Source organism: Agelaius phoeniceus, chromosome 3 (assembly GCF_051311805.1).
Source record: "Agelaius phoeniceus isolate bAgePho1 chromosome 3, bAgePho1.hap1, whole genome shotgun sequence".
Classification (NCBI taxonomy): domain Eukaryota; kingdom Metazoa; phylum Chordata; class Aves; order Passeriformes; family Icteridae; genus Agelaius; species Agelaius phoeniceus.
The window spans coordinates 93090557-93109049 of NC_135267.1; the positions used below are offsets into that span (position 1 = coordinate 93090557).

Consider the following 18493-nt stretch of genomic DNA (forward strand, 5'->3'; position numbering starts at 1 on the left):
GCTGGGGAATTGGGTGTGCGTCAGCAATGGGGATGGGACAATTTGGTGAGACAACAATTCAGTCATTCAGCTGCTGGTGTTTCCTGAAGACATTATTCTCATGTATTATATATGTATTATATAGTGTACATATATTACATTGTGTAATTTTGTGTACTGCTCTCTTCTGTGGAGTAAATATTGACAAATCTGTGTGTTGTAGCATGGGCAGCTCTTGTAGCACAGCAGCTGATTGCTACTGTACTGTCTCTCCCAGTGCAAGTTCACTCTCCCCTTGTCTTGTAAAACAACCACTGAGGAGGCTCTGTTTCTAGAAAGCTCTTCAACTTGAGGCCATGACACCTCCTTTCACCACTGCTTTATTGCCAGCCCTGAGCACATGCAAACTGTGAGGTAGATCCCAGCAACTGGTCTGGCATTAAAACGAGATTCTGTGATGAAGAAGTAGCACTTCCATTGGCTGTCATCTTTCACCTCTAAAAGGGAATATTCTGTCCTCATTTTGTGTGATACCTTCTCAGTGTAAAATCCAGTTCTGAGCTAGGAATGGGTGTATTTTGCTCCCCTTTCTCCAAGAGGTCTTTATTTATCCTTTCCTCAGCAGCCTGGGCTGGAGAAGTGCTACTGTCCCACTCCTGGTCCTCCTGTGTTTCAAGAAGTGTCTGTCCTGATCATGTTCCTTCTCAAGGCTGCAGGTGTCACTCATTCTTTGAACCATCCCTAGCTACTAAAGATGTCACCAGTGTTACTTCATTTATTTCATTTTTTAAACCTCCTGCTCCCTTTGTGCATTCCCTCTCCTCATTTACATTTAGGTTGTCATCCTTCCATACAGTTATCTGGATTTTGTCCCAAACATGACCTCAGGTTTTGATTGTGCCTCCTATCAATGTTTTTCCTTGGTTGCTTAGTTTTCATGGATGTTTCCTGACCCATTCCCTTCTGTTTCTTCTTCAGGACGAGTCAGTCTGATGCACTCCCACATTTCATGCTGCCATTGCAATTAAAGGGGTTTAGATACCATTTAAAGCAACAATAGATGGTCCACTCTGTGCAGAAATAATCTTGTTTTAATGCTAGCCATGGTGACTTCCTTGTAATGGCTGGCTTTTGACATCTCTTCTCCTGATTACATGACAGGGTAGAATTAAAAAAATGAATAATAGCTCTCTTGATATTCCTGAAGCCTAGTGATGAAATTATGAGACTTGGCAAGCTTGCAGTGATGTTGATAGGTGCCAGACCTCTCACCCAATATTTTCTTTTCCTTCCCCCATATTTCCCTGTGCCTTTATCTTGCTTCCTTCCGAGCAATCCAGAGCCCTTGTGAATTGCAAGTCCAGTTTCACATGAGGTCTGCCCGATAGCTCACATCATAAATATAAAATCATTCTATAAGGCCTCATCTATTTTTGGAGTTACACTTGTGAGATAAAAATTACTTTGATCACTGAAACAGCATTGTGTCACTTTTGAAAGGAAATGACAAGGAAGTAACTGTTATCAGGCCTATTTTCACCCACTGTTAGCTTAGACCTGACAAATGGTGTCTGCAAGGTCTCTTAACAGTTCCAAATTAGGTTGCCAATTAATATTGACTGTCTAAAAAGCAGTAGGTTGATGTATATTCTATTAATAATAGCTGTTAATGCCCTTCATAATAGTAATCTGTTTTGCAAACATTTTCTGGTTGTTCTTTTCTAACAAGTCTTGGCAGTGAAACCCCCGATTTTACATATGCAGAACCACAGTAATTCGTTGAAGTGTTTGTGTGGGTTTTGGTTTTTTTTTTTTCATTTTGGGTGTGTTTGTCTTGTTTACTGGGAGTAACGCTTGATTTTGATGAGACCAAATAGAGGCAAAGTCCAGGAATTATTTCTGTCCAAACTTGTAAATTGTGGTTTCTCCTTGTGTTAGTGCAGGTCAGCACAAAACTCTTGCATCACTGCTAGATGAATTTTAATAATTTCCCTTGACATTGCCAGTGAATACTTTTGTCTCTACAGAAGAAAAATTTCACAGTAAGAAAGGTAATTTGAATAAAACGGTAACAGGTAATTTGAGTTTCTTTTCTTGTGCTACTTAGCTGTTATGTCACAATATGTGGAAAGTACCTGGAAAGCACAAGGAGAAAAATGGGAAATCTCATGCATGAGGAAAAGCATCTAGATAAGAGTGTGTAGGGGGAGAATATATACATAAATGTAGACATCAAGGTAAATGCTTTTTTCTTTTCTTTTTCTTCCAGAAAATTTGAATATTTGCACAATCTGATGTTGCAAGTTTTAAATGCTTAACACTTCTAAAAGAATAAATTACTTCAGTGCCTGAATTTGTAGATAACTGTCAGCTTCAAAGGATCAAGTGAGTTGGAAGGAATGTCTGGAGAGCTCAGTATAGGCAGGTATCAGGCAGAATATAGAAATGAGGGGAGTACAGCTAATATAACAGAGACCTAGATGTAGTTTTATGTATGAATTAAGACTAATTATGCTACAAAAAGAAGATTTCTGTGGTTCTGCTTTTAGTGTAAATGTAGGGTACTCACTTCCCCCTCCACATCTCTGTCACACTGGATTTCCCAAACTGCTTGTTACAAGAATTGTGTTGCTTCTGTAAAAATTAAGAATGGAAATTTACCTATTTTAATACTTTTCCAACTACCCTTACAAAAAGGACTACATTTGGCTTTGTAATATCCATGTTGTGAGCTGGCTGGCTCTCTAAGAAATAAGTAACTTTGCACTCTTGACTAAGCAATTAAAAGAAACTGAAATTGGTACTGTAAAATGCACATTAAAGCTATAGGGATGAGATGGAAAGAGCCATTTCAGCTTCTACTTGAGAAGTGAACTGATCTGAAGTTCCCCTTGGAGTGTGTAAGCACGAAGGGGAGGGGTAGGTGAGGTGTGTGGTCTCTGGGGTGCTTGTTGCCTGTCTTTCACTCCACCCAGTGAGCCAGGGCAGGGTACTAAACCTGGCCAGAACCACTGGCTTAGACTTCTCCCTAGGTTACCTTGCTGACCCAGGTGCTCTGGGCTACAGGGGCGGTGCCAGGGCAACTGCTGGGGGCTGCAGTTGTCCTTTCAGGGTGGGCACTCACTCCAGCAGGACTGTAGGGTGATGGGAGCATCAATGCTGATGCTAACCCCTGAGCCCCCCATCCTGGCTGGACACACCCTCATTTCTTCCTTCCTTGGTGTTGGTGTGATGGAGCTGGGAGACGGGGAATGGGAGCAGGTGACCCTCCCATGGTGACACACAGGGTACCAGCTCTGCAGCTGGGACTGGCTGCCAACTTCAGTGATTGAAAATAGCTCTGCCAGCCAGAAACTTCCAACTGCAGCTCTGCTAATGACTGGTGGTGTGGTTTTGGGCAACTCCCTTGGTTGTCTTTGAGTCAGCTCCCCTTTCAGTAAAAAGAGGATGATACTTACTGTTGAAGTGATTAATTATGGTTCTTCAGGTGCTGAAGTCCTGCCATGTATTCTTACCCTTGCTGTGGAGAACCTTCTCTGCTTTTGTTAAGCCTGGCTCCAGGAAGATGACCAAAGTGCCAACCACCACTACCAGTCTTTTGAATCTTGGCCCCCCTCTTCCTCTTTTCCTTTATCTCTGCATCTCTCTTTTGACTGTCTATTATTCATATCAAACCTTTCCTGAATTAAAGACAGGGTGCCAGATAGAGTTAAAAGGAAAATTTCAGTTGAGGCTCCTAGCAGTGAGGTTAAGGGTTTGCTACTGGTGTAGTGAGATACAGAAATGTTCTGCTTTTTTTTCTGAAACCCATTCCGTGTGAAGGTTGTGCAGTTTCCAAGCTCAGAGTTGGCTGCCAACTTCAGACGTGCTAGTAACTTGCTGGCTTTTAAAAATTATATAAAATAAACAAATCTAAAAATTATATTTGGGGGAGTGGCTGGGTGAAGAATTGCAAAATTCACATATGAAATTAAATTTAACTTAACCATCCCCTAGACATTTAAATGAAAGTCTTAGTTAAAGTACCCAGACAGAGCTCAGAGAACACCAAAAGCTAGTTTGCTGTTAATCTTCCAGAAAAAAAATGTGTTGTCTGGGTTCATGAGTGACCTCCAGCTGCAGGTGGTAACTTCTGCTCCAGGTGGAAGAGAGGTTGTGTTGAAGGGGCTGAGAGTTCTCCCTGTTCCACACATTGGGGTGTAAGGAGCAGGCAGCTCCCAGTGCTCCTGCTGGGTGCCTGCTGCAGCTCAGGCAGCCAAGCACACAGGGTGGGACTCTGTTTACTCTCTGGTGGCCCTGCTGGTGCTCAGACAGTAGCCAGGGCTCCGGTGATTTGTGGACTTCATAAAGCCCAAGGAATGGGCTTTAGTTCTAGAAAACAAAGTCTTTGAAGTACATTCAAAGGCTTCTGTCCCCAAAATGAGCATCTGGTGTCTGTTCATTCTGTCCTGCTAGAGCGGATCATGAACTCTCACTCAGTGATTTTTTAGTGAGTCCATAACTTCTGGTGTTACCCTACAGAGATGTCCTTTCCTGACTGTAAATGACAGTAGGAGGCCTGTCCCATTTTTGTTTCTCTTTATTCATGGAGAGATGTAATATAGTACCTGGATGTAGTATAATGCATACTGCTTTTGTTAAATACAAGTTGCTATCAGTTAAAAAGTGGAGAGAGACACAGATGGATATCATCAACTTTGTTTCTCAAACCTGCCATTTCCATACTTGGAAATCACTTCACGTGCCTCATTTATCCACACAAAAATTTGAATCTCCAGCACCAATTAACGTCAGGTAGAGCAGCAGAACAGTAGATTGCTGTCTGTCCTGGAGCTCTGGCAAAAGCCTTGAATACCCTGAACTAAGGCCTTGGAGCACTTTGAAGAGAAATGAACCTTGATTTGAATATTCTAAGGGTGTGTAGGGAGCAGCAGGTGCTTCTGAAGAGTTGTGCTCCAGGAGCCATGCTTGTTAGAATTAACTGAATGCAGAGGTCTGTGCTTGTGAATGGATAGCACTGCTGCAGTGGGAAAGATGTAAAAAAGGAATTGCACAAGATTTTAGTCAGCTGGGTAAGATAGAAAGTGCTTCTTGGAGAAACTGCATTTAGCAAGCTTGCTGTCAATGAGTTTCTGAGCATACTACGCATCATATCAATCAACTGTAATTATGTACAGTCAGGCAGAGAAGATTAATTCTGAATTCTTCAAAACCATTTCATCTGACCAGAAGCATCTTTTGGGGGCCTAGCTTTGGCTAATGTGTTCTTTATCTTCTGAGTAAATTTTGGTAGAGACATTTAGCCTTTTTGTTGGTAAGTCACTGATAACCATTATCCTCTTGGATAAGCCAAATATGCAGACTGTTTAAACTCTTTATGTATTCAGATGTATTCTCTGAATCTTTCACTGTTCTTGTGGTATTTTCTTTTCCAAAGTGAATAGACCAGAAATGCATGTTGCCCTTGTTGTTACTGTTTTTTAGATAACACTCTCCCTCCCTGCCTTGCCTTATACAAAATAATGCTTTTCTCCATCCAGAGGTTACGCTTCTTCGCTTAGCTGCAGATTTGTGCAGGAAATTTAGTGTCTAGATGGTGTCTGCTGTAACCCCCAGTCATTTTTTACAGGATTGCTGCCTTCCCAAATGCAGTTCCCCAAGGGTATCTCTCGAAGTTCTTAATTATTTTTTTTTAATTCCTAGAAGTTTGTCATTTTGTGTCATGGCTGTATTAAAACCAGCTGCTGCTCTGACAAACTATATCTAGCTAAAAGTATACTTTACCACAAAGTAACCTTACTAGTGTTTAGCTTCCCACTGCTCCAGGTTTCATGTTCTGTACAGATGATAAGAATTGGTTTTATATTTTCCTTCTGATCCCTGGTAATGGCAATGGACAGCATCCCATCAGGCCCCCAAAATACCAAGAAAAAATACAAGAAGAGGTACATGGTGTCATTACAAATAACACAGGATTTTGTATCATTGAACTTCTTGTACTGTGCAGTTTAGGTTTGTGTGAACATAATTACAGCTTTGAATTCTTTCTTTTAAATATTGCATGTATGTGGGGGAGTAGTTGTTTTGTTTTTGCTAAGTAGCATTTTTCCAGACAATTGCATTCATACCACTTGTGTTCTTTTTTGAAGGTTAAATTTAATATTGATAGGGTTTTTTGTCTAGTTTTTATATGAGATTAAGTACCAGACAGTTGCACGTTTACCATCAGCTAATAGTCAAAAGGTACAGTCTCACAAAGACTTGGCTAAAACTAAATGAATAGCTCTCAATTTCCTGTGGGTGTGGGGTTTTGTGTGTGTGTGTGCACTGCTTACCAATAAGGAATGGAGCAACTTTCTTCTGAGATAGCTATGCTGCCAACTTTTATACTGCTGAAGTAATTTTGTTAAACAAGAGGAAGAAAAAAGGTTCATAAATTGTCAAAAGGAATTTGACTGCAATGTGTGCCAGCAGGGTTGGGTCTGTTTTTCCTCCTCCATTTTATCAGGAGGAAAGTAGGCTCATTGCTTTTGTACTTTATTGGCCTTTTGCTTTCAAATGGTGAGCCTTAACAGTATACTGCTTTCATGATTTATTTCAACAGTTGCCTGTGACTGTAGTATTTGAACACACCTCATGGAGATTAAAAAGGTCAAGACATTTACTTCCATAGAGATGTTGTACACAGCCTCATTTTGGGCATCTCGCTGTGGAGTGACTCAGTGGCCTTGGGGCAGTGTGGGAAGCTGTGGGGATTTGAGTGATGGTACCAAAGCCATCTTCTGCTGGTCAGGGAATGCTCTGTCTGCTCTGTCTGTTACAGGCTCAGATGAATTTCACCTCTAATATATGCTAGTGTTGTCACTTTGATCCTGTGCATTGCTGGGTGTTATTCTAATGATGGCATGCTATTTCTTCTGCCAAGGAGAAGTGTGCACACTCTGGCCCTTAGCTGTCTGTGCTGTTAAAAGACAGGGAAATGAGTAGACCTGACTGTGTACCACTTAAACTTCCTCTGGAGTTCTTGAGTAGACAACTTGGAAGAACAAATTATCTCTGTCATTTTTCTCTCTGCTTTTTTCTCCTGACTTGCAGCTTAAAACATCATCCCCTTTAGTAGCCTTAAGAGAGGTAGATGATGAAGTCTTCATTCAAAGTATTCTCTGAAGTTGAAATAGTTACACCATCAATCCCACTAACAAAGCTCAGTGGAAGTAGAGCTTTTTTTGTAGGATATTCAACAAGCTTTTACTGATTGAAAAACATGCCTGGGATATACCTCTGCAGCTTGCTGTGTAACTTTTTCCTTTTATGATCTTTTGGATGGCCCGTGCTGCCTAGAAAACTTGGCATTTCTACCAAGAGAGATTGTTAGAGAACTCTCCAGGGATGTCTGCGTGATCTCTAGCAATTGTTAAATGTGTGCTCCATGTGTCACTGACTCAGGGAGCAGCTGTTGTTCCTCAATTCTGATTTAGGGTCAGAGCCAGATGAGGGTGTGTTCTTGCTTCTCCAGTTTTCAGATGTGGTGTGAGGGAATGAAAGGAATAAGATGGCATGCTCTGAATAACTCTGATGAAGAGTGAGTCTTGAAATTATTTGTAGCTCTGATTACTTGACACACAAAAGGAGGTGAAAACTCTTGTTTAATGCAGCCTTCAGCAGGATCAGTAGTTGAGGATCATCTGGAGGATGGATGGTCTGGAATTCTGACATTGGTTTCTGGTGAGACCTGGTATTACATGAGGTTTGAGTGAAAGTAGCAATGGCCACTGTTCAGCAAAGCCATTGGTTTGCTGAACAGTGAAGTGAAGTGTGTTAATACAAGCTTATTATTAACACACTTAATAGGTGTGTTAATAATAGGTGAAGTGGTTAATACAAGCTATTCTCTTACATTATTTAAGTGCTTTTATTAAAACAAGGAAGATGACTGTATGGCCAGATGTTGATGGATCCTGGTGCAAGAATCAAAGCAAGCAATACTCTTTAGGGACTAGTGAGTCACATACAATTTGGAGATCCTGTGCTGTCTGTCATGCAAGACCAATTCACATTGCATAGGCTGCCTTTTTTCCATGCATGGCTTTGGTGTCTCCAATGATTAAATTTTAAATTATTTCCTTATGTTTTTAGCTGCTGATGTAATACTAAAGTGTTACTCTTTTTCTGATTGCTTGTCCTCTTTCATATATGGGTATATTTTCTTCTTATTAAAGAAACACACTTTTATTTAATTGTAGAATAGCACCTCAGGAATAGTTGAAGGTGAGAGATAGGCCTTCTGTGTTACTTTTCTCCTGTTTGAAACAAATTGATACCTGATATTTACTAGCAGTCTCTTGCTGATCCAGAGAAATAATCTTTAAAGACCAGGTCCTGAGAGTATTTTTTTCATTTGGAAGGGGTTAACATGAGCTTTTCATGTTCAGGCATTATAGCTGGGACATAGAAACACAAGTATACAGATTGCTGTAGGTAGGAATGTGGTTTGTATAAGCAGTTTTCATAGCAGGTGATGAACTTTTTCCTTAATCATTTAATTACTTAATTTGGGGAAATCTTTCGGGGAAGAAAATGTCTGGGAAGCTCTGCCAGACACCTACATAGGTGTGGCAGTAGAGAAAGGGACGATGACATCTGAAGTTGGATGCAGGGCAGGAAGCACTGGATCAAGGGTTGGCCAGAAATGCTGAAATACAGATTTTGGGGAGGCAGGACATGAGGATTTCTGGTGGTTAGCCCAACAGCAAGTCACTTTAGCCTCTGAGTTTCCACCTGTGTGAGACAATTTATAATACAAGCCTCAGAAGTACTGTGAAAGTACTAAATTACTCCTTTCAGTGGAAGATCAGAGGATGCTTTGAATAAAGCTCTACAAAAGTGCACAGTGTTCTTACACACAAACTATTTGGTATTAATAGTATCTCTTAAATGACAAGGAAGGTGAAATGTGCCAGATTTGTGAAGCTGGAGAAATGTTTGCTCATTATTTTGAAAGAGATAGAAAGTGCAGATGGAGAAGGGAGGATTGAAACCTAGGTTTGGAGCAAAAAGTCCTTTGGGCTGTCATCATGGATGTGGCTTGGAAATCCTTCATTTTGTTACCTTGTGTCTGCCAATTGGCTTTGTAGGTGGCTGAGCATATTTCTGAGCAGGCTGGGAGGGAAGAGGGTGTTCACCAGTGCGGAGTAATGCAGGGCAGAGGAAGCTGCTGCGCAAACTCTCTCTTTGAAGATGTGGCAAACCAGGAACTGCTGTAGTCCTTTTCTTAAATAGGAAATACATGCAGCCACAAAAGAAAAGTGACTGGCTGGAGCCTGTGGTAGAAATATGAAGTTGCAAGAAGTAGTCTTTCAGCCTACTTTGGTGTTGGGATAATGGTTCAAAAGCTGAAAAAAGGCCAGTGTCCAACCTGCCTGCAGAATAACAATTGGCAGCATTTTAACCTGCATATCCACAGAATGATTGTGCTTTCATGGAATCACAGAATGTTTTGGGTTGGACCTTAGGGATCATCTCATTGCAACCTCCCTGCCATGGGCGTGGACACCTCCCACTAGACCAGGCTGCTCAGTGCTCCATCCAACCTGGCCTTGAACACTTCCAGGGATGGGACATCCCCAGCTTCTCTGGGCAACCTGTGCCAGTGCCTCACAACCCTCACAGGGAAGAATTTATTCCAGAATTACAGCAATGCCTTTATCCATGCTGCTTGGTGTCACTGAGATGAAGGGACTCTCCATAGTGGGGGGATCATTGCAGCCCTGTCCCTGGCTTCAGGGTGTCTCTGTCCTGCCCATGCTCCAGTTCTCCTCGGCCACAGGCTTGATGTGGGCTTACAAAAATGGTGTGGTTTGCTTGAAACCAGCTCACAGAGAATGGGAAGGATTCCCATTGTCTCAGATGGCTGGAGCCTGTTGCTGTGTTCCAGTTGGGTTGTTAACAGTGAGGTGTGACCTTTCTGTGAGCAGGTGAGAAGTGAAAGTTCTGCCTCTCCCTTGCTTGGATACTGGCATGCTCAGAAATGAGGAAATAGCTTTAACTTTGTGATGGAGGCCAAAACACTTAAAAAAGCCCCAAACCCACTTATTCAGAGAAGTGAGGCCTCAGCTTGATTATTTAGGAACGGCTGTGTGATGGTCAGGGTGTGTTCTCCTGATGGACAAGTTGGCCATCCTTTGTTAGGTATGGCAAATGAAACATTTCATTTTTAAATGAGCTGTGGTAGATATGTTCTAATATCCCAGGGAAGGCTTTGTGGCTAGTAATTAATTCTGGTAATTAATTCTGCTGTTGGGCTAGGGTTCATCAAAGGTTTGCATAGGTTTTACTTAGGCAACAGTAACCTGAGGAGTTGTGTTGAAATTTCTTTGACCTTTGTTAAAAAGTTAAAGCCCTATTAAAGTTTAGCCTGGGAGAACACCTTTAGGTCTACATTATACTCCTGTCCTAGGAATAAATCCATACAGGAAAAACAGCACTGAGCACTTTGGTCTGGCATCTAGATCCTTCTTTTAAAGGGAATCTTCTCATACACACTGTAACATCAGCTGACCTCACCACCTCTGAGTCTGCTGTCATGATGGGTTCTGATTCTTTTGCCTGTGCTCCCCTTTCTGCTGCTTTTCCAGCACACCACTGCAATGCTGGTGCCATTTGTCTAAAAGATAAAGTGCTCTTACTCTAAAAAAGCAAAAGTAGTACAACTGAATTGCTACTTTTGTCTATAAATATTACTGCTACTTAATAATGATGATAGGAATTCTCTTTTTTGGGCTGAAAGCAGAAGCAGCACTATGTTCTGAGTCAAGTTCAACCACAGGGTTTTTTTAATAGTCATTAAATGCCTTATTGTATTTAAAAAACCAAAACAAATATTTTTGTTTTGGAAGAATGAGTATCTGATATGACAGCATAGAGCAAAAGTTTATTATGCATATACAGTTGAAATAAGTTAACTTGTTTAAACTGTATTGTAGAAGCAGTGCTTCTGCATTTGAAAAAGTTTCATGACTTCATATAACCATATCAACATGTTTCCATAGTTAATTTCCAGCCTACAATTGTATTATGCCTTGTCTAATGGAACATCATAATATTAAGTAAACCAATAACCCTAATGTTCATGTTGCTGATGCTTTATTAGATACTACATAAAGAAAAAAAAAAACCCAACCAAACACCAAAACAACAGAAAAACAAACTGGAATCCTGCACTGACTTAACCAGGGTATGTTTTAACTTGTTAAGTTTTTTTGTAGGGGGGAAAGTGGAGGTCACATCTAAAAATGCTGCATCCAATGCTCAGAATGAACCAGCACACAACACTATGCTGGACAGTTGTGTACTGTTGCTTGAGAGGACATCAAATATGCACCCAGTGCTGTTCAGTGCTTTTCTGCAGAGAAGAACAGACTGTATGCTGGGACTTCCATCACATTTATGTATGTCCACATATATGCAGCAAATAGAGAATTAGTGTAGTGAGTATGAACGGGTGATGAGGCAATGTGATTACTTGGAAAGGAAAGGGAGAAGTAACAGCCTGGTACTGGTAATTACACTGAACAAAACTATTTCTTTCTAAATTTGAAAATGCCACCAAAAATCAGGGATACAGCAAATATGTCCTCTGTCACACAGGGAGTTAATTTCCTTGTGGTGTGGGCTTATTTGAGTAGTCTGAATGTTAGCACAGGTCAGTCCAGCTCTGTACATTCTGCAGAGGGTAGGGCTTGCTGCATTCAGGAGAGAGTTTACATTGGAAGGGAGCTGGGGTGGTGGGAAGAAGCTAACAAAACACAGAGGCCTTGAAGCTCTGCTGAAAGAGTGGATATGTTTCTTGGATGCAAAAGCCAAGCGTGTCTTCTAGGAGCATATAATGTTTTACCAGTGTGTGATGGCACAGGATCATTACTGCAATACAGAGTCCAATTCTTATGTGCCTGCAGAAAGCTGAGAGATTGATTACAGTTGGAAAACCTGTTTTACTGTTAGACTTTTCTTTTCTAAATAAAAAGCTTTGCATGCTTGCGTCAAGTGAAGTGGATGAGTTGTATTTTGCAAATATCTATAGAGGAAAAAAAGTACAAAACTCTTCAGTTTAGTAGGAGGAGGTGTAATGAGATTGAATAGCTGAAAGTTGAAACCAGAAGAATCTGGGCTACTTGTAGCACACAAATTATTAAACAGAATAAATTATTCGCTAAAACAGCTCCCTTTGGACGTGACAGATTCCTAATCACTTGCCTGGGAATTAGACTACGTGTTTTTAGCAAGGGAGAGTATTGCTGTATGTTTAGCAAGCCATGTATCTGCTTGTAGGTCTGTGGCACACCTTGGGTGGAAGCTCAGACTGGTGATTGCAGTGCTCTCTTCTGTTTTCCACATCATCCAGTGTCATCTCTAGGAGGCTGGTAAGGTTTTCTTGGTTTGCTGTTTCTTTCCTTTCTTTGGCAAATCTACTGGGTTTTGATTTGTGACTCAGAAGGGAGAAAACAAAATTTAAGTCCTGCCCACCCATCCATGTGGAGAGTGGCTTCTGTAGCTAGATTACAGGGAGTCTTGAGGGGCTTTGGGATTTTTTATTTAATAGTTGAGGGTGTGGGGGTTTTTTGTTTGTTTCTTTGAGGAAGATTTAAGGAGTCTGATAAGTCAAGTTTTGCATGGGTGCAGGTGTCCTGCTGGAGAAAAGAATGGGACAAGCAGAATAGAGGGGAAAATGAACTTACTATCAAGGGTTTTATTCAATTTTTGTTTGATCTTATGGGAAATAGGGCAATTTGCACAGGAGAGAGCTTCCATCATTAGGCTGGTTTTCCAGATTCACTCCGTATCAGTAACAACAGATTATTTTTCTCTTCCTGGTGACTCTTTGTTCATCCATATAAAATAAAATCTGTGTTAATCTAATTTCAAACAGAGGGGGGTTTCTATCTCTATGTCAGACTTCTGGCACACTTTTTACAGTGTGTTGCCATGTGTTTCACAGGGAGAGGGAGGTCAATGCTAGTTGAGTTGCCTGCCTGCCTCTGGATGTGCCTCTTTGGGTTGGAGTAAGGGACACTCCCCATGGAGTAGGGGGCACAATTTAAAAGCAAAGGAATTGCACATCTTGCTTGACCCAACAGTACCAATGCTTGTATAGAAAACTATCTGGAGATATAAGATATATTAATATATCCTATATTGTGTTGGTGGAGAAGCCTTTGATGGAGAAAGAAGTTTTGTGTTTTAATGACAATCCAATATTCTCATTGCATTTGTGATGTTACAGCAGAGCTCTGTTTCACTTTATATGGGAAGCTCCCTGAGGATGGTGGAGAAAATGCCACTGCCTTCACTTCTGACACGTATTATGTGTGAATTATTTATGGTACTTCATTGCAAATGGAATGTTCTGTAGTATATTTGTAAATAATGAATTCTTTATGAAAGGACATCTCTGCCCGTGGATCCTGTGTCATGGAACTACTTTTCTAAATACACTTTATGATATCTATCCCTTTTCCCAGGGTGTCCTGTAATAAAGTATCTTTGTACTGGTTCTTATGAGTTGATATGGTGTTAAGCTCACTTTATATTTAGAAGGTACCTTTATAAGTAAACAGTCTGATTTTTGTGTTCTGTAAAATGGAGTTAGTGAAAGACTTTTGTACCTCATGAATTAAGTTTGCTTCTTCTAACTTTCCTGAAGAGAACTTATTTTGTAAGACGGTACTCATTTTGAAAAGTTATTACTTTTTTCAGAATAAGAACTACTTTCTGGTTATGCTAGTAGTTTGTGGGGGTAATGACAATGCTAAATGCAGTGTACAGTTCAGAATGGTGAAAAAAGAAATGTGGGATGAATAACTGTTTGGCCCAGTACATGACTTTGGGGATAACATTTTCCCTTGCTTTTCTGTGCTGCCACATTGGGGCACTTGAGATTCATCACCAGTGTGTGGCTGAAGGAGTTGGCATTGCCTGTGCTGACCAACTGACTTGTGCAGATCTCTGGTGAACCAAGCCAGTGGAAAGATCCCAGTTGGAAAAAAAATTTCCACAAGGGAAAGGCCGGTTTGTCAGCAGCCCATTTCAGTAACCTGGTTTTCTGTGGTGCACAGTTGGATTGGGCTATCTCAGTGAAGGGGCAGCTGCCTGGGGTCAAGGCTGGGAGCTGTGCAGGACAGATGTGCAGCAGGGCCCTGGGCCAGTGGGAGGATGGCTGTGCATGGTCAACATGATGTGGAAGCATGTTTGGAGTGACTGCAAATGGAGCAGCTCCATGACCATCTTTCCCACATCTGCTGAGCCAGTGTGATTTGTTGGTTACAGTGCCACATGGATGAGAAATGTGCCAAGAGGGAAAAATCCTTTAGTTTTGGGATGCTTAAAAAAATGAAGGAATGCTGTATTTTCAACTTCCAAAAAGGATGGGGAGTCTTCCATTAAATGATCTTCTGCATACCCTCTTTCTATGTGAGCCTGGTCCTCTGCTGTCCTCTCCTCATCCCCCCATCACTTCTCTTCCCTCTCTTCCCTCTGTCCCATAATTCCTTTCAGGAACTCAGTACCAGTGACCAGATCTGCAGCTCATGTAGTCTTGTAAGCCTTTTGAATCCTCTCAAAAGGAGAAGTTATCTCTGGTGCCTGCCTGGCCCCGTGCGCTGCTGCAGTTGCTTAGCAGCCACGGGAGGCACAGGGGAGGAGCTGCTGGGCCTCCCTGCATCATCTGCAGGGACACAGGAGAGCACAGTTATCAGTGGGGAGCTCTGTTAGCATCTTGCTTTCTGCCTCACCTGCCTCTGCTCAGCAGCTTCTCACCAGCTGGGAAATCTGGGAATGCAGGAGTCTCCTGCATTCAAGCAAGCCTCACTGCTTGCAGGCTCACACGGAAAGAGGCAGCAAAACCATCCCAGGCCTTGGTTCAGAGCATGGTGAATGTGCTGTGAGGATGTTTTACCACCTCTTGGTAGAGTGGCCTTGGTTAGGTGCTTCAGCTCACAAGGTCCTGGTTTTGCACACTAACCTCTTCAGTTTTCCATTTTTAGTTGGAGGTTGCTCATCACTTCTCATTGCTCTTTCTTGTGGGCTCTGACAGAGTTCTGCTCAATGTTCCTGCCTTACCTTGGAGAAATCTCCAGCTTTCAGCCAAAAGTTGGGGCCTCTTCTGTTACCAGGAGTGGTAGTGAAGGACACCAGCCCCTGCCTTGGCCACACAGCTGCGAGGTGATCGAGGTCTTTGATAGAAGATGGGCTGTGACTGGGGAGGCTGAGGTGTGCTGGATTACTCTGAGATTGCCTCAGGGGAAAAAATTCCCTGAAAACACAGCAGGTGGCCAAAAATGATGGTGTCTGTTCAACTGCCATGGCAGTTTTGTTACACTTCAGGGCTGGAGGCACAGGTCTTTGAAAAAGTATGGGTACCAAGATGTCATTTGTAGAACTTCAGCTCTGTTCTTTGACCAGAGAAGAAAGAAGAGTGCCTCAAACCCCTGATACATCCAATTAACCAGCTCACTGCATATCTTGCCCTGGTTGTAAATGTCAAGGTAATGTACTGTTTTGGAGCAGAGGCTGTCTCAAAAGCTGTGAAGTGTCCACTGTAGTGAGATCCTTCCTTGCTTATTTCTTCTTAAGGAACATTTATTTCTGATGGGCATCTCAGATTTCAGAGATGTGAATGATGCAAACAGAGCGGCTGTTGGCTGTAACACTCACACATCAGCCAGTTTGGTGTGTCATACTTTTCATTTTAATGCAGATTCCTAGATAGCCACAAACCTAGAGTTGGAGGAACAAGCACATGATTTATATGAAGAAATATAGTAGTGCTTGGATTTTCTTTTTATAAGGCTAATTGTGTTAATTTGCTTGAGACACAATTATCTCAATGGGATTGATTTGTTTAATTAACTCGGGATGCCTGCAGGTGAAATAGTGAGTATAAATAGAAGGACAGTGGGGAATGCATCACTAATGTTTGTATTGCAGAAGGATTGACTCATATGTAAATGAAGTGCTGCAAGCCTGCCAGGCTAACCTAGTTCTGGGGTGGTTTCTAGATATTAAAAATAAAATCTCATGCTGTCATGCATAGCACAGGGCTCGTACACTCAGGAATAAGTTGGTGAGGAGTGTACACAGTAGTACTAAGGACAAACATACCTTGCTCCTGTTGTAAATGCCTTATGTATGAGTACTTCCCCGAACTCTGCCGAGGGATGGGGGCTGAACGACGTGGTTTGTGCCAGACCACTGTGATGGCACTGCCCTGGAGCAGCCCAGCAGCTTCTTCAGTATGTCAGTCTCCTGTGGTTAGAAATCAGAGCAGTTTCTTGTTCCAAACGTTGCAAGGGCCACTTCTGAGCAGAGCACACGAGTACCCTGCATGTAGCATTCCTCGGATGAAAGCCTTGTGGCAAAGCTTTACGTGTTCTCCTGCTCCCAGATTCCTCTGCCTTACTGTGTGGACATACCACTCTGCAGGGTGTCTTAATAGACCAGTTCTGCAACCTGTGTGCGTTTCTTTGCCTGCTGCTTGCCAAGGCTGTATCCAACACTCTTAACATGTCCCTTGTTCTAAGGTAGCTGATTATGTTCAAGGCCCAAAGGGGAAATGCTGTGTATTTTCTGTCAGCTTGGTCCTGTACCATAAAAATCTTAATTCCTGCAAATACAGAGGACAGATTGGTATTTCTGATCTTTTCCCTACCTAAAGTAGATTACTAGTTTTCATAAATTCTAGTCTTTCTCTGAATCTTTTGGAGATCTTCGTCATAGCTTGTGGCGAAATATTGTTGAATATAAACAAAATAAAACTATATCAACAGAGCACTGCCACGGAACCAAACCAACTAAAAAAAACATATGTTTCCTTTTAGCACCTCTAAATGTATTGCTGGTTAAAAAAATGCCTTTGCTTCTGCATGACAAGAGTGTATAAGAGCACTGTTGCCTTTACCACAATTCCTCTTTTTTTGCATCCTCAATAGTTTATTCATTTCCCATTAGTGTGGTTGCTTCAAGCTTCTCCATTTCCTTCTCTACAGAAATATGTCTTTGTTCCAAATTATTCTTGTCCCCATTTTCTGAGGCTTTTACTACATCTGCTATCTCAAGAAGAGATCAGATGATAAGAGCTGAACACAGCACTCTGATGGAGAACACACTTCTGATTTATGCTGTGGCACAACAGTCTTGTACGTCTTATCCTTTAGATAATCATGTGAATGCTTTCGTCTTGAAAATGGAAAAAAAATGATGTTTCTAAGTTGTATCCTTGTATATCTAGCAGTGTGTTTCCTTTATTTGCTAAACACTTGATTCAAATATTGAGTTACTCCAGAACTGTTAAACCCAACAATCAGTTTTGAGTGCTTCACATTTTTCATTTAAATGCACTTTGCTTTTTATTGATCTGCAGTGGATTTAATTTGCCCCTTGGTCTGGCCTTGCATGGTTCATCTAGAATTCTTTCCAGTCTTCTCTGGTTTTGAACAACTGTACATTTTGTCATCTGTGGGATTTTAGCTGTTCAGATTTTTGGTGAGGAGGGGAGAGAAGGTGTTGCCTTCCTGTTTTTCAGTTCATTCAGGAGTATATGATACACTGCTATCCTGCTTTAGAGCTGAGGACATCCCTCCCTTGACCTTTTTTTTTTTTGAAAGCTGTTTGTTTTGTTCTCATGCATTTTCTGTGTCTCTCTCCTGCTTTCAAATCTACATGCATGCTCTCCCTAATAAACCTCAATTTTCTTAGTAGCATAAAAGGATTTTTTCAAATATATTTTCAAATGCAATTCCCAGCCTCTTTGAATCCATACTTAGGTTAACAAGCCAAAAGTACCCATTAACAGCAAAGAGAAAAGTATGGAAGTGTTTATCTGTTGGAGAAACTAGGCTTGGAAAATTTTATTTTGTCAGAAATATTAGAGCTGTGTGCACCTAGTCTGTAGCTCTTCCACCCTCAGGACACTCTTGCTCCAGCCTTTGTCTTGGTTTTTGTTACATCCTAAATCTTTGCATTTTGTTTTGAATGCAGAGAACTCTTTCTGTCTTACTGTCACTTGAAATAGTTTGAAATGGTCCTTCTTTATTATTTTCTACCTGAAGGAAAACTGTGGTTGGAGTTTTTTGGGTGTTGGGGCAGGGAGAGGGCTGTTTGGTTTTTGCACCAAGTCCCCCAGCTTTTCCTCCCCTGCCTTGTTCCATACATATCACTCAAAGCCATGACATCTCTCTGTGTTTTAAATGTCTTATAAAAATATTGGAACCCTCAAGAAATGTCACACTTCTTCCATTTTGCCACCAGCCCAGCGAGTGCTGTTACTCTGCTGTCAAGGTAGAGACCTCAGTCCCTGTTGTGTTTAACACAGATGCTGTTTTGCCCTGGCTTGCAAATGTGTGTTTCTGTCCTGCCTGTCATGTGGGGTTTGCCAGGCTTTTGACTAGAACTAAGTTTACCCAGTAATGCCAGTTTATCTTTTTCAAGTTGACACTACAAAGGCAAGTGGTGGGGAGCCTTT

At 41.5% G+C, this 18493-nt stretch overlaps 1 protein-coding gene across 8 annotated transcripts in view; it reads left to right on the top strand.

Moving 5' to 3' along the window:
- Nucleotides 1-18493, top strand: part of TRERF1 (transcriptional regulating factor 1) — a 97894-nt gene that overhangs the window by 30193 nt on the left and 49208 nt on the right. For 2 of the 8 annotated variants that reach the window (XM_077175860.1, XM_077175859.1), the window contains one exon: nt 12307-12398. The exons of the other annotated variants lie outside the window; for them this stretch is intronic. The gene's annotated coding sequence lies outside the window, so the exon portion shown is untranslated. The remainder of the gene's footprint in view (nt 1-12306; nt 12399-18493) is intronic. 8 annotated transcript variants of the gene reach the window in all.